Below are 14,408 nucleotides of genomic sequence, written 5' to 3'. Positions count from 1 at the left end.
CATTTAAGTTGATACCTGAATATGGAAAAAGAGCACTCATGTGCTGAGGAATTAATATCTCAATCTACTGTGACTGGAGAGTAACAGACATGGGAGAAAGTATAGAAGAATGGGTTTGAGATGTAGGCAGGTGACAGATCATGTAGGGGCCAGAGGATCATGATTAAAAACAAAACAAAATAAAAACAATTAAAAGATTAACTACAATGAAAGACTGTGGTCATGGAAACTGTTACAGAAAGTCAGGTTAGAGATGATACCTTTGACTCTCGTGAAGCAGAGTTCAAATCCAAAATAAATACTGTCAGTAGAGCAACAGGTTATACTGGTGACTTGAATGCGAAATGAGAAGAAAGTGACAAATTAAAGATAGGATTTTGATCCTAATAGCTATATAGATAATATTACCATTTACTTAAATGTCAAATACTTGGTAGGCTGAGGATTCTGAGGTCTGTTGGGGTCAAGGAATGGGAGAAAGGTTCTTTTTTTCTGGCTGTGTTAAGTTTGTGGTGACTACTGGATCTCTAACTGATGATGTCAAATAGACAATTGAGTATTAATCTGGAGTTCAACAATGAAGTCAGAGTAGGAAATATTTGAGAGTTATCAGCATAAAGATGATTTTCAAAGCCATGAGAGAGAATGAGTCTAGTTATAGAGAAGATGTCTGGAACAGATTTAGAGGACATCAATATTTAGACAGCTGGGAAAGACTCTGAAATTGAAGAAAACAAGACTTCTCCTAAGCCTAGAGAAGAATATGTTCAAGAGAAAGAGAGTATCAAGAGCTGCTGAGAAATTTGGAAAGAGGAAGACCAAAAAATTAACCAATAGTTTTGTCAAGATACAGATCATTGGAGATCTCAATAAATTAAGCCATATCACTAGATCCTTGATTTAGATGATATGGAATACAGAACAGGAGGAAAAGAAATGGAAATAATATATACATGTAGAAATTGGCTGGGAGTCTTGCTTTAGAGGGAGGTAGAGAAATGAGGTAATTCTTTGGAACTGAGGTAGTTTTTTGTTTGTTTTTAGATAAGTGACTCATGGGGGTGAGAATGGTCCAAAAAGTAAAGAGAAAGGAATGATACCAAAGATAAAAAGGAATGTTGGCAGAGCAAAGATCAAGAGAAATTATGAGATGAAAGGATCTAGCGTCTAAGTGAAGGGTTTGCCCTTGGTAAGAATAGGGTCACCTCAACTGTTGTCATGAAAGAAAAAACAGTTGATGAGTACATGTACAAAAACTGACAGACTTTGTGCTAGCTCAATAGCGAATTGTAATGATGTGCTCTGTCGAATACAGCAATTACTTCTTTTGTAAATAATAACTAGCTGTAGATGTTCTTATTAAAGCTCAAATACAGCAACTTTACAATTGTTAGAAGAATAGTAGAGGAAATAATCTGTATTATCTCCTGATATGTGTATATATCAGACACCATATATATGTGTATATATATATATCACTAAAATTTCAATTTCTCCATTGAAACTATCTTTATCAAATACACTGATGGAAAAAAAATAAAAAATTAAAAGCCAGAAGAATTTATCCACTTGAAAAATATATGAAAGTGATACCAAATAGTGTTGATCTTAACTAGAATTTCCTTTGTTGTCAGCAGACATATTTTCAAAGCTTTCACATTTTAATTAAAAAAAAAATAGGGCAACTGTCAATTTGAATTACTCCATCCTGCTTTGCATAATAATTTACATATTTATCCACCAAGAATTCTCTGATAAAGGACAATATCCCATGAGAGAGGAAAAGGCTTGATTCTTGAATCACATTTTTGCATTCTTGAACAGCAAACCCTCTTTCCCAGCAGCAAAATCATAATATTGAGAATGACAATGGGCCAGGTCAGTGGTTTGTAGTTAATTTTTTACTGTGAAATTCTATTATACAAAATTGCTTGGAGCAATTCTTGTCAACACTGCCCCAGATAAAAGTTTTTGTTTTTAACCATGAAAAATAGTTCTTATCTAAAACAGAATGTGATCACAAGGAGGGTTTTATCCATTCCCAACTAGAAAACTCAAGCCAATTTTGAAAAAAAAAGAAAAAAAAATATTCGTTCACTGTTTTTTATTTACTACTAATTTAAATGTTTACTGAGATCTTCTATTTAACAAATAACTATTCTGGTCTTTAGACTTCAGGCCAATGCTGTGAGTTCCTAGGTGTTTTGAGAACTCTCCCTGAGGTTTTATTCTTATCTCAGTCATAAAGTTGTCTAGGTACACCCTAAAGTTTTATACCCCTCTTGATTTTCTGCTTCTCTGCAAGTGAGGTATACTCTGACACTGGGATAAGTTCACTTCAAACTGCTCTATCATACACTCTCTTATTTGTAGACTGTGTTGTTTTCTCAATTTCTCCAAGCATAGTACATCGAAAGAGACCATATGGAACACTGAGAAGATGACCACATGTGCAGCAGAGATCTTTGGCATCCAAACCTTGGATAGGCTATTTAAAGTTGGAAATACTTAAGGACTCCTATGACATTAAGTGGAATTCCACTGCTAATACGTGCTGATGGTTGAATGCCAACACCAATTGCCTCACTGTGGCTCCCAATGAGAATGCCACATGGATGTCACCTCCATTGCTCATCCTTCTTTCTTTTTCACTTCATGGCAAGATAATCAGTTAGTTGCATCTTCACGGGGCTCAGTTGTCCTTTTAAAATCTGATCATTAATTGAGTCTTTCCAAAGAATATTCTACAAAGTTGTAAAATCTCCTGGGTGGGTCTCAGTCACCCCTGGGAAGTGTTTCTTCAGGGTAACTGCTAACTCTCCGGCCCTATTTTTCTTTTTCAAACAGAACATCTGCATTTCTCTTTATTTTGAAATATTAGGGTTCACCACATTTTTTCTCTTGAGAAAGTATTCTGCTTTGAAAAAAGAAAAGTTGGAAAATTGCAGAAATTATTCATATCAATGAAAGTGGAGGGATTAGTCTGTGAGTCCTTCCAGGCTGAATTTTCATAATAACATTTCAGAGGCAATGCCTTGACCTTGTGGATCCAAGACAGTGGAAATGAAGGATGGATGTTTATGGTCAGTTAGTTTCTATGGGATCTTAAATCACATAGACAGCCAGCCTGCCCAGCTTAGAGGTGGGGAGGCAAATGTTGCTTCCACCATAGCAACAAGGAAAGCATTCTCTCTGGGTGTCTTTGAAAATATCTAACCTTTTCCTCTTCTCCCATTTCTTTACATCCCGTTTGTTTTTTTGCAGTCTTTGTTTTAATACAGAGCTATGGGTACAAATAGAAATATGTATTTTCCTTGAAAAAACATAAAACACAGTTAAATAGGAGCTCATTTACAACATCTCTGCCTTATCTAGTGTGTCATGAAGAGAAATTGTAAATGGTGCTTCAGTCACTGAACACCCACAGTATTACTCAGAAAAGAAAACCATAATATGCAAGATCTCTTTTTCCTTCTGTAATGCAGTAGAATTACAAGACGGGTTCTGTCTTATGGCAAAGTGGAGCTTTTGCTCTAGGCTCACCTTTTCCAATTTGTCCTCGTGACTGGGCAATAACGATATGAAGGAGCAACGAGGAACTTCAAGGAGCCAAAAACATACATAGAACTTTCCTCACCTTCAGGCTACTCCTTTGTTTAATTTTTGCTCTTTCTGAATTCTTTTCATATTTAATTAAACTAGATATTTGCCTTATAACATTTTGCTAGATGTCAGGGAGTTACTTCTTTGTTTGGGTGGCAGAGGGGGTGAGGGAGGGGGTAGGGAGGGGACGGCTAGAGATGATGTCTGTGATTTTCTTTTTTTCAGTCCCACCCCTACCTTCTGAGGACAGCTTAGCTGATCATTCTGCAAACCATTTTAAAGCAAGGCTCCAGGTCAAAATTCTTGCTTTTATATAGAAAAAGGGATTCCAATCTTTTGTGACCTCACTGTCAGTGAGCTCCTGCAGTCTCACTTTCAGTTAGGGTAAGTAAGACAGAAGCCTCTCATTTGACTTGGCTAATAACCATGTCGAAAGAAAGATGGACCTTGCTGCCTGCTGGTGCTGCAAGGATGTAAATGTTGTTTTTCTCTGATGTAGCACTCACACAGTCGGGTATGTGTTGCAAAACGGAGGAAATTATCCAACGGCTGTAATTATAGTGACTCATTGACACAAATGCTGAGAGGCAGATGTGGCATAAATAATGAGCGAATACAAAGAAGACTCTTCATTATCAAATCCAGCCTTCACGTCCTCATCACGCAGGAAACGGCCAAGGCCACAGAGGCCAGTGGTAAGAATCCCTGTTTCCCCCAAGACTCCTTGATTATTCCCCCTCCCGGAGAACTGAGTGGTGGGTATGAGAGCTCTGACCTATTAGAATAAAGCAAAAAAGCAAACAAATAAACAAACAAACAAACAAAAACACAAACATGAGCCATCTTCTAAGATTTCAAATAGTGTGCCATCAAATAAACACAGCCATATGGATGGAATAAATAGGATATGTTTAAGAAATGTGCCAAAGCCACAGAGCAAAAAGGAAACTAAAACTGAAGCATGCCTCCAATAAAAGCTGAGCTAAGAGACAGTAACAAAGAGTAGTCAGATCAGTTCCCTCAGTGGCGTAGGTTAGCTGGCAGCCACCACAGGTAGACACAGTAGCTTTGGAGTCATACATATCTGGGTGACTTTAGGAAGTCACTTATGCTTTGACAGCCTCAGCTGTCTCCTTATAAAATGGAGAAGTTAGTAGCTCTTACTTTGTAGAGTTGTCGTGAGAATAAAGAGGTAATGATCTTATTTTCCAATAAGAATGGGATCTGGATATGAGAAGTGCTCAGTGCAGAGGACTCCCTTACTCTTTTTTTCCTCCTTTCCTTCCCCATGATCTCTCTTCCCATCATCAGAGATATATACTTATCCATATGCTAGAATTAGATTCCTATTGAGCATATGGATAGAACTAGTTAAAACAATGGGTGCTTTGGAGGGAGAACAGTGTGAAGTTACCAACTACTTAATTATTTATATGACTCATTCAAATTCTCTGGGATCAGACACTTAGAGGGCATGGACTCAGGAGACTGCCTGGGTTCAAATCCCAACTTCCACTTACTGCCTTGTGACTTTGGGAACTTAATCTTCTTGCATTCCAGTTTTCTCTCTGTAAAGTACAGAACATGATTCACATAACGAAACAAATATCAGAATTACATAAATTCATTTTGGCAAAGGTCTTAGAATATTGCCTAGTACTATATAAGTGCTGCTTAAATTTTTATTAATAAGTGAATGCACATAGACACAGCGGGGAGGAATATCTCCACGTTTGGTGAATAACTAATACAAATTAAAAATTTACCAATTTATTCTGCTTACTACCAAATATACAAGACTTCTGATTTCAGATAAAGGTCTTGAAAGTGCTAATGAATATTTAGCTTAACTTTATATTTTCTAGAAGAACTCTACAATTTTTCAGTTATAAGCACTGTGTTGACTAATGCCTGAGTGATGGTCATATACATATTATACCATGAAAGTTTTTACTTTTTGTCTTTGTTCTTGCATCTTACAATATCCTCAGATGCCAATTTATTATAGTTATACCTTTAGTACCTACTTCATATCTTTATATTTTTATATCATGACATGTGGACATTTATTGGATTGGATAAAATCCATAGCCTTGAGCAATTATTTAAAAACTGGAAACATTCACTAAATTATAAATTTTTTCTTTGTAGTAGAAGTCTGCTATGGCGCAAGTATTTCCCCTCCAGAAACAAGGAACTTTAGACCCACAAGAGATTAAGATTTTTACAGACAGGTACTACAAATCACTCACATGGTAAAATGGAAATGGTGATAAGCAAAGCCATTCATACTTCCCTACGCTCCTAGGTGCATGTTTTCTACCAATTAAGGGTCCAGCATTATGAAATGGTCCCTGATTTAGAGTGTATATCCTGTCCTGAAGAACACTGTGTCATTCAGGGTATTATCTTTAAGTTGTCACTTCAAATGCATATTCAAAAGGTATTTTCACACTATATCATACTGGCAGCTCTGGGTAATGCAGTATGTGATTGGACCAGTGGAGTCCATAGTTTTGTGCTCATTTCTGTACATCTTTTACTATAAAGTGGATTTGTTGGTTTCAGACAGTATTAAGTAGGAACCTATGTTCAGTAGATAAAACAATCGGTAAGCCTTCAAATAGTGGTGCTGGCCAAGGTCCTGTGAGAAGAAAGGGCAAATATATTGTAATCTCAGTAAAGATTAATTACTGTCTCTGGCAGAATGAAAGGAGTTCAATGAAATCAACTTGCCACCAAGTAGCTGATTGTTCTTGATGGATGGTGCCATAATGAGGATTTAGCACTGGCCTCTGTTGCTGACAGGTTGGACATTAGGCAGAGGCCAAGGCTAGATGAGCCCTGGTAAGTGAGAGTCCGTGCTGCTGGTCTTATGTGTAGCCTCCATTCCTGCTACTGTGGCTACTCCACTCACAAGCTCATTATGCCAGGACTGGGGAGGCAGAGAAGAGAGGCTGGCTGACATTGAGTTGTAGAGTCATGCTGTCTACTTAGTGGTTCAGTGTCCCTGCTTTGGTGGATGCTCTTCAGCAGGCATTACCATGTGAAACAAAGATATTTACACTTTATATCCACTCCTGTGAGTCCATGATTCTAACCCAGACATCTTTGTCTTTGATCTTCTCATCTTTTTCCTTTCAGGACCTGGAACAATTAGCACTATATTTCCCTTTCTTAATGGTAAAATTTGCAGCACAAAATTTATACTTCATTGCGGCTAAATTTGTTTGTTTGTTTTTTTTTTGTGCCAGTTGTGCCTGTGATGATGTTCTTCAGAAATCATTGACTAATTAAAGGTCATGAAGAGTTACATCTATGTTTTCTTCTAAGAGTTTTCATAGCTTTAGCACTTATGTTTAGGACTATAGTTTATTTAAAGTTAATTTTTGTGTATGATGTGAAGTAGGGGTCAAATTAATACTTTTTAATGTGAATATTCAGCTGTTCCAGCACTATTTGTTGAAAGGACTATTTTCCACATCTTCTCCACTTGTACTTAATTGTCTTGGCACTCTTGTAGAAATCAATTGACCATAAGTGTAAGCATTTATTTCTAGATTCTCAGGTCTATTCCATTAATATGTATGTCTAACCTTATGACTATACCATACTGTGTTGATTTCTATAACCTTGTAATAAGTGTTAAAATTTGGAAGTATCAATCATACAACTTTGTTATTTTTCAAAATTATTTAGTCTATTCTAGATCCCCAGTATTTCAATGTAAATTGTAATATAAGCTTGCCATTTTCACAAAAGACCCAAGTGGGGATATTGATAGCAATCACATTGATTCTATTGATTAATTCAAAGAGTGTTGTCAGCTTAATAATATTAAGTCTTCTGGTCCATGAATATGGGATGTTTTTCCATTTTAGACTTTCTTAAATTTTTCAGTAATGTTTTGTATTTTTCAGTTTTAAGCCTTGTACTTCTTTTGTTCAATTTACATCCAAGTATTTTATTTTTTAATACTATTTTAAATATAATTTTCTTAATTTTATTTTTAGAATGTTATTGCTAGTATCTAGAAGTACAATTGATTTTTGTATATTCTGTTCTGCAACTTTGCTGGACTTATTTATTAGCTGTAATAGTTTTGTGTGTGTGTGTGTGTGTGTGTGTGTGTGTGAATTCTTTAGGATTTAATGTCATCTATAAATAAGAATAAATTTACTTCTTCCTTCGCAATCTAAATAGGATTTATCTATCTATCTATTATCTATCTATCATCTATCTATCTACCTATTATCTATCTATTATCTATCTACCTATTATCTATCATCTAGCCAGCTAAGTAGTTAGCTAGCTACCTATTATCTATCTATCATCTATTTATCTATCATCTATCTATCTATCTATCTATCTATCTATCTATCTATCTATCTATCTATTTATTCATTCATCTAATTGCCATGATTAGAACCTCCGGCACAATATTAAATAGAAGTACCCAAAGTAAATATCTTTGTCTTGTTCCTGATCTCAAGAAGAAAGCATATAATCTTTCACAATTTAGCATAATGTTAGCTGTATGTTTTTCATAGGTGGCCTTTATCAAGTTATGTGATAATATTTTTAAGCCCACTCCTTAAGAGTCACCTCTGGGTCAGAGTAGTTTACTGTTCATTCAGTGTCTTGTCAGAGGTTGCGTTTAAGCCTCTTGTGTCAGTGAAGCTTCTGTCCTATATCGATGGGTCTATGTGTGGCTTGGGGGATGCTTTCAAGTCTGCCTCATATCCTGCTCTGATTACCCTTGAGTGGGTGCAGCCTAGTGTGAGGGCACAGCCTTCCTGACTGCAGTTATTTGTGACCCCAGGAAGGCTCTTCTTGATTGTCTCTTTTCTTGGTCCTCTCTGTGAAACGTCTAGATAGTCTGCCACTTTGCATTTATCAGATGTACTAATTACCTCTTAATTTTTCCCCACAAAAATATTTCTTGTTTTAGACAATAACTTAGAAATTCAGTTCTGTCTTTATCTCAAATAAAGTCAGTCTCTGTGGGCAGAGCTGTGAAGCTCTTTGCCCTTGCGGTCTGCCTTCCCCCTCCGGTACAGAAATTCTTCCTCAGTTTCTTAGAGCTGGAAATGGGGACTGGTTTTTCAAGAGTAGCACCCCTCTTTATGAGTGGACATGAGAAGATGGTGGTAGCCCCTGGTTATCATGGTTTGTCATGGATCTTTTGCCCTTTGAGAGAGTTGGGGCAGGTACAATCAGGAGCCCAGTTTTCTCAGTCTGCCATCCTACAAGTGGGGTCTGGGTGGGACAAGAGAAACCTGATCCACTTGACTGCGCCTGCCAGAAATGGAGCTTCTGCGTGTGTGCTGGGGGTGGGAGTAGGGAGTGGGGTGGGGAAGGTGGGATAAAGAGTGGAGGTGAATGACAAACATCAGCAGTCTGCCCTGCTTGTGGTGAAATTGGAGCCCCAGAGTAGGAGCTGCGGAGAGTGGAAACTTTGTCTTCTTGACCACATCTATCTGGAGTAAGGCCTCTGTCTTACAGCTTTCATAACACAGAGCTGGAAGGTTATAGAGGGTAATGGAGTAGATTGTAGCTCAAATGCCATGATTCTTGCTGTTCTAACTGAGGTTTGGTCAATTTTCTTGAATTAATGTTTCTCTGTTTGCTCTATGCACATAGGACAATTTCTTGAGAATTAATTAAAAAAATAACTTTCATCAGTTAAATTGTTTTTGTTTTGTTTTGTTTTTGTTTTTCCGCTGAGAGAGGGTTCATAGGCCATCTCACCTCTGATTTACATTCTGCTATGTCTTCTTGAGGGGGAAAGAAAGGAAATGAGTTATAGTTTCATTCCTGTAATAATGCATAAGAAGATATCAATAGAGTGAGCATACAGTATCATGTGTGTGATGTGGTAAAATATTTAGAATTTCTAAGATAAATAATAAGAAGTTAAAGTTTTCAAACAAAGAAAGAATGTTATTTAAACCACTGTGAATATGGCAGTTCTTATAAGTGTCACAAGAATATGAATTTGATAATGATGACTGGGAACAAGGAAATAGATTAAGAGACTACCAAAATTGAATCTAATGTCTTATTGGCTCTCTCATTAGCCTCTTGTCCAGGAGGCAAAGCTATTACAAATGTATTCATAAAAACTTAAATTAGAATGATGACATTTGAATAGAAAAAAAGAGGATGGGGAAAAGATATTATGAAAAAAATTCTATAGGTTTGACAATGGATTGGATAGGGAAAAGGAAGAAAAATAAAGAATCAAAGGTTACATTTGGTTCCTAAGGCAACCAGCCTGGGTGCCATTTACAGAAATAGGGAATTTAGACAACAGCTCTGGTTTGCAGGGGAAACTCGTGGGTTTGGATAGCAGTCTTGATGAGCATAAAATACCATTGTTTCATAAGGAAGGTCAGTCTGGATCTATCAGGCAGTTGTCAATTTACATCTAGATTTTAGGAGAGCAGTTATTGCTAATGAAGCTGTGAGTGTGGGTTATATTAATGAAATAGAATATGCAGACATAAGAAGATCAGGAATTTCCTAGAAGTCCTGTAAATAAAGAAATTAAGGGGAGAAGGAAGTAGTGAAGGAAACTAGAAAGGAGAGATTAGCAGAGAGAAACGGAGACAAGAAGATAGTTTTCATTATCCTACAACTCAATTAACTGCATGTTAAAACAATCTTTGGCTTGTCGATGCTTTGATAATTCTTTTTAAAACCTACTCAAAGTTAGTTTTGTACAGGATACACAGAGCCAGTGGCTTCATCATAGAATTATTTCATACAAAAAGATTTTATTGCTTCTGAAGACCTTTATGATGATATATTGCAATGCCTATATAGAGGAAATAAAATACAACATTAATACACTGGGAAACTCCCAAACTGCCTTCCTCCTGGATGTTTCTGTGTGTGTGTCCCTGTACTGTTTCAAGCAAGGATGTATATACCTTTGCCTAGAGTTCAATGAATTTTTAATTGAAATGAAAGAATACATTGAGCTTAATTATCAGGATATTTACCTAAATGACTTATTTTACTTTGGTTCCTAAGATACATTCTCAATTCTACTTTTTGGCACTTTGTGTTTCAGCTACTCATTTTTTTTTTTCTATTACCTTTTTATTTCCACATGTATCAAGTCCTACAAGTATGACCAGTTCAGCACAGGTTACTTTTAAAGGGAGAGTGTCATCACATTTTATAACTTGAAGTCACAATAACAATATCCAATATTAATTAAATACTTAGTCTATACCAGGTGCTATACTAAAGGTTTTAACATATCAACCTTTTTTAATCCTCACATACACACTCTGGTAAGTACAGTTATTTTCTCCACATAGCATATAAGAGAACTAAAGCAAAGAGGGATACAGGACATGTTCAAGGTTACATAGCCAGGACATGTGGCAGAAGCAGAATTCAAGTCAAGGTCTGACTCCGTAGCTAGACTCATCCTTTTCATTAAGCATCAAAATCTATAATTATCAGAGCCAAGATTTTCCTTGACTATTTTAGTAGATCTTTATAAAATGAAATCAAAGACTGTATCCTAACTTTCTCGAATCTTAAGTACTTGGATATTAAAATGCAAGTCAGATTCTATTCTACCAAAGTTATTTCTATCAACTTATAGCCAAAACCTACAGGTTCAGCAAAGACGAACTTGATAGACAGTACAAAATAAGAACTATTAACAAAAAGGATAGTATAGAAATGAGTCTGAAACAGTGTCATCTTAAAAGCAAGCCTGTCTTTCATTAATGCCATTTTCCTTTTTTTTTTCCTTTTTGTAAAATAGTTTCCACTCTTTACAGTCCCTTTTCCTTTGCTGAAATCTTTCACTGATTATTTAATACCAGTAGGATTGGTCTCCAAACTTTAACTGTTTAACCAGTTCAACACTTGAATAAATATTATTGGGCTCAAAAGGCAAAGCTGTTGGAAGTAAGAGACACAAATACGTTACTTAAAGTATTGTTTTATAAAGAATAATGGACAGAATGTTATTCTAATATTTCAACCCATTGCATATTTCAGACAGCAGTTCCACAAGCACAGATGGAGCCAAAAGCCTCAAGACTTTTCATGAGAAAGAAACATGCACACTCCGAAGTTCAGGTTTGATAGATATCCTTATTTAAATTAAACAATCAGCTCAAACTCCAGTAAAGATCCAGCTGGTAATTGTAAGACTAGAAGTGGTATTGGAAAATCTTGTTAGATTTTTAAATGGCATTACAGCTGCCAGTTGAAAGAAAACAGTCGTGCCCATTCACATGTTTAATCCAGGGAAGTATATACTGGAATAAATGTTAATTGTTAGTGAGGAAAAAAGTATGTCTAAAGCACTTAAAATTAGCACTTAAAGTCTGGGTCTTTGGTCCAAGTTATTTAGTCAGTTGCTACGATAAATCTTTATGTATTTTTGTTGTGGAGACTTGGCCAAAATGCTGTGTTTTGCCTCTTGCACACTCTTTGGCTTTGTGAACAAGAAGTGAACCAAGATAAACTTTAAAATAGTTTTTAAATCCATTTCCTTAACTTAAAGAAACAACTTATAAACAACAAATCATGTAAAATGAAATGTTCTTTATGGAAAAATGAATTCAAATATATTAGCCTCGTCCATGGCATGGTGGATACCCTTTCTAGACTGCGACCTGGAAATTATACCAACAAATCAAATGTGAGAAGAGCCTACTTTTCTATGGGCCAGGCTGGGAAAACGTATATTTGTCTCTCTTTTCCTTGTTCATTACTATAAACTGTTCACATAGGGAAAGGGAGTAGGGAGGAAATTTGCCTCAGTGATTCTCATTGCATTTTTAAGCCAATTTCTATATTGGTTGCAGAGAGGTGATGAGTTGCTCTAGTTTCCAGGAATATGATAAAAGCTTTGCTTTTTTACTGATCCTCTCTTTCACTGTAGCAAGATAGCCCAATACTCAAGTGGGACAAGTAGAATTCATTTTTACCTCTAAGAAGGCCCTTCGGGCCCCTCTCTCTTGAAATCTGAAATCATTCATGAAAGTTAAGTTTTTAATTATGTCATACAAATAATATTTACTGGTGTGCTCCTAGAAAGAGTCTATGGACATTTAGGACCTTATCTAAAAGCACGATTTTAAAATTTTGCCCTTTGGAAACTACTTACATTTGCAGCCATTTCCCAAATATTTCCATTCACTGGAATTTGCCTTTAATTTTTGAGTTAAAAAAAATAATAACAAAAAGAACTACAGAACGCTGAAACCAGGAGTTAAATCACAGTTGGATATATTATGCACAGATGTTTTATACAAGTTACTTCAGAGCTAAAAGATAAAAATAAAACTGAGAGAGAAAGTAGTATTATCTCTTAATGGGATATGGAAGGGCAGAACTGGGTACTCTAAAAGCACATAATAACTATTAGCTAATTGATTTATTAGCCAATTAATTCTTAAGAGTCAGGAAATTTTAAAATGATGATTAAATCCTTCAAAAACTTGCTTATCATGCTTGTCTGGACACAATTTCTATGAAAAATAGTAAACATAGTTCTGAAATATTGTAGGATATTCCAAATCAAATAGATGAGCTTAAGAAAAATATAATGTTTTTAAATAGATTGGTTATCTCTTTTAATCCTTTGTGCTTCCTATCTCCATTTCATTCTTTAAAATCTTCATTATCATGTTTCCAGTTTATTTCTATATCAGGGCTAAGAAATAATCTTGTTTAAACATAAGCACACCGCAGATTTCCCTCAGCCTATGAGAAAAATTGAAGATGGCATTTAGATTAAAGGACATGATTAGGAATAGCTCAAATATAAAAGTGTAACATGTCTTTTCTCAGTATTCGCCATTTTGAATTAAATCACATTCACAGTAATAATTCAATTATTACTATCTTTGCTACCATGAAAACTCTAGACCTCTGCAAAGTCCCTTCTATATGTTTTTTGGTGTCTCAGGGGAGTCTTACAAGTGCTCATAAATATGAATACTTGCCAAAGTACTGTTAATATTCCAATTCTTAATGCCCTCCCAATGAAAACTGAATAAATGTTTTGTGATAATATATTTTTTATTTTCCCATTCTGTGTCATGTTCTATTAAACAATTCTCAAATCAGTACTACTTACACTCCAGTATTTTATAGTATTTGGTGAAATAGCTCCTTCAATTCTGAGTTGTTTTGTTTTCCCATATATCAGAGATTATTTCTCAGCCCCACACATGCAACCATTGCATTAGGCCAGGAGCAGATTGCATAGGAGCCACCATACTATACTCAGAACCACAAATATGACTTGGCAGCTGACTCAGTGCCTTAGTGCCTAACTCCTTATTTCCCTCAATATATTGTTGTTCTCTGAGCAGATCCTCCAACCCTTTGTTTGGTCCACACTGGCAGTTAATCAGAAATGTCCAGATCAGTCCCCAAATCAGACCTGTCCCCAAAACAGTCTGAACTCAAACTGAAACTTCCAAAGATAATAAGCCATGTAATTAATGTTACATATAAAAATCTAAGTTACCATATACTACTGGGTTTTTAAGAGGAAGAAATTAATATTACATAAAAGATTTACTTCTCTTTCCTAATCAATGGCCATTAAGCTGATCACTTTCTGAATCTGCATGTTCCAGAGAAGTACAATTTGATGAGTCCTAGAGGAGATATTGCTATAGGAAACCATGAACAATGCTGCCTCTAGCTAAAGCAACATAATGCTGCCAGATAAAATTAGCTCAAGACCACATTTAATAGAATCTTCTTTACTTTCATCTGGGTAACATTTACCAGTCCTTCCATGGGGAGAAGAA

This window comes from Pteropus vampyrus, unplaced genomic scaffold, assembly GCF_000151845.1.
Source record: "Pteropus vampyrus isolate Shadow unplaced genomic scaffold, Pvam_2.0 Scaffold2, whole genome shotgun sequence".
NCBI classification, from domain to species: Eukaryota; Metazoa; Chordata; class Mammalia; order Chiroptera; family Pteropodidae; genus Pteropus; species Pteropus vampyrus.
This window is presented reverse-complemented; position numbering follows the sequence as displayed.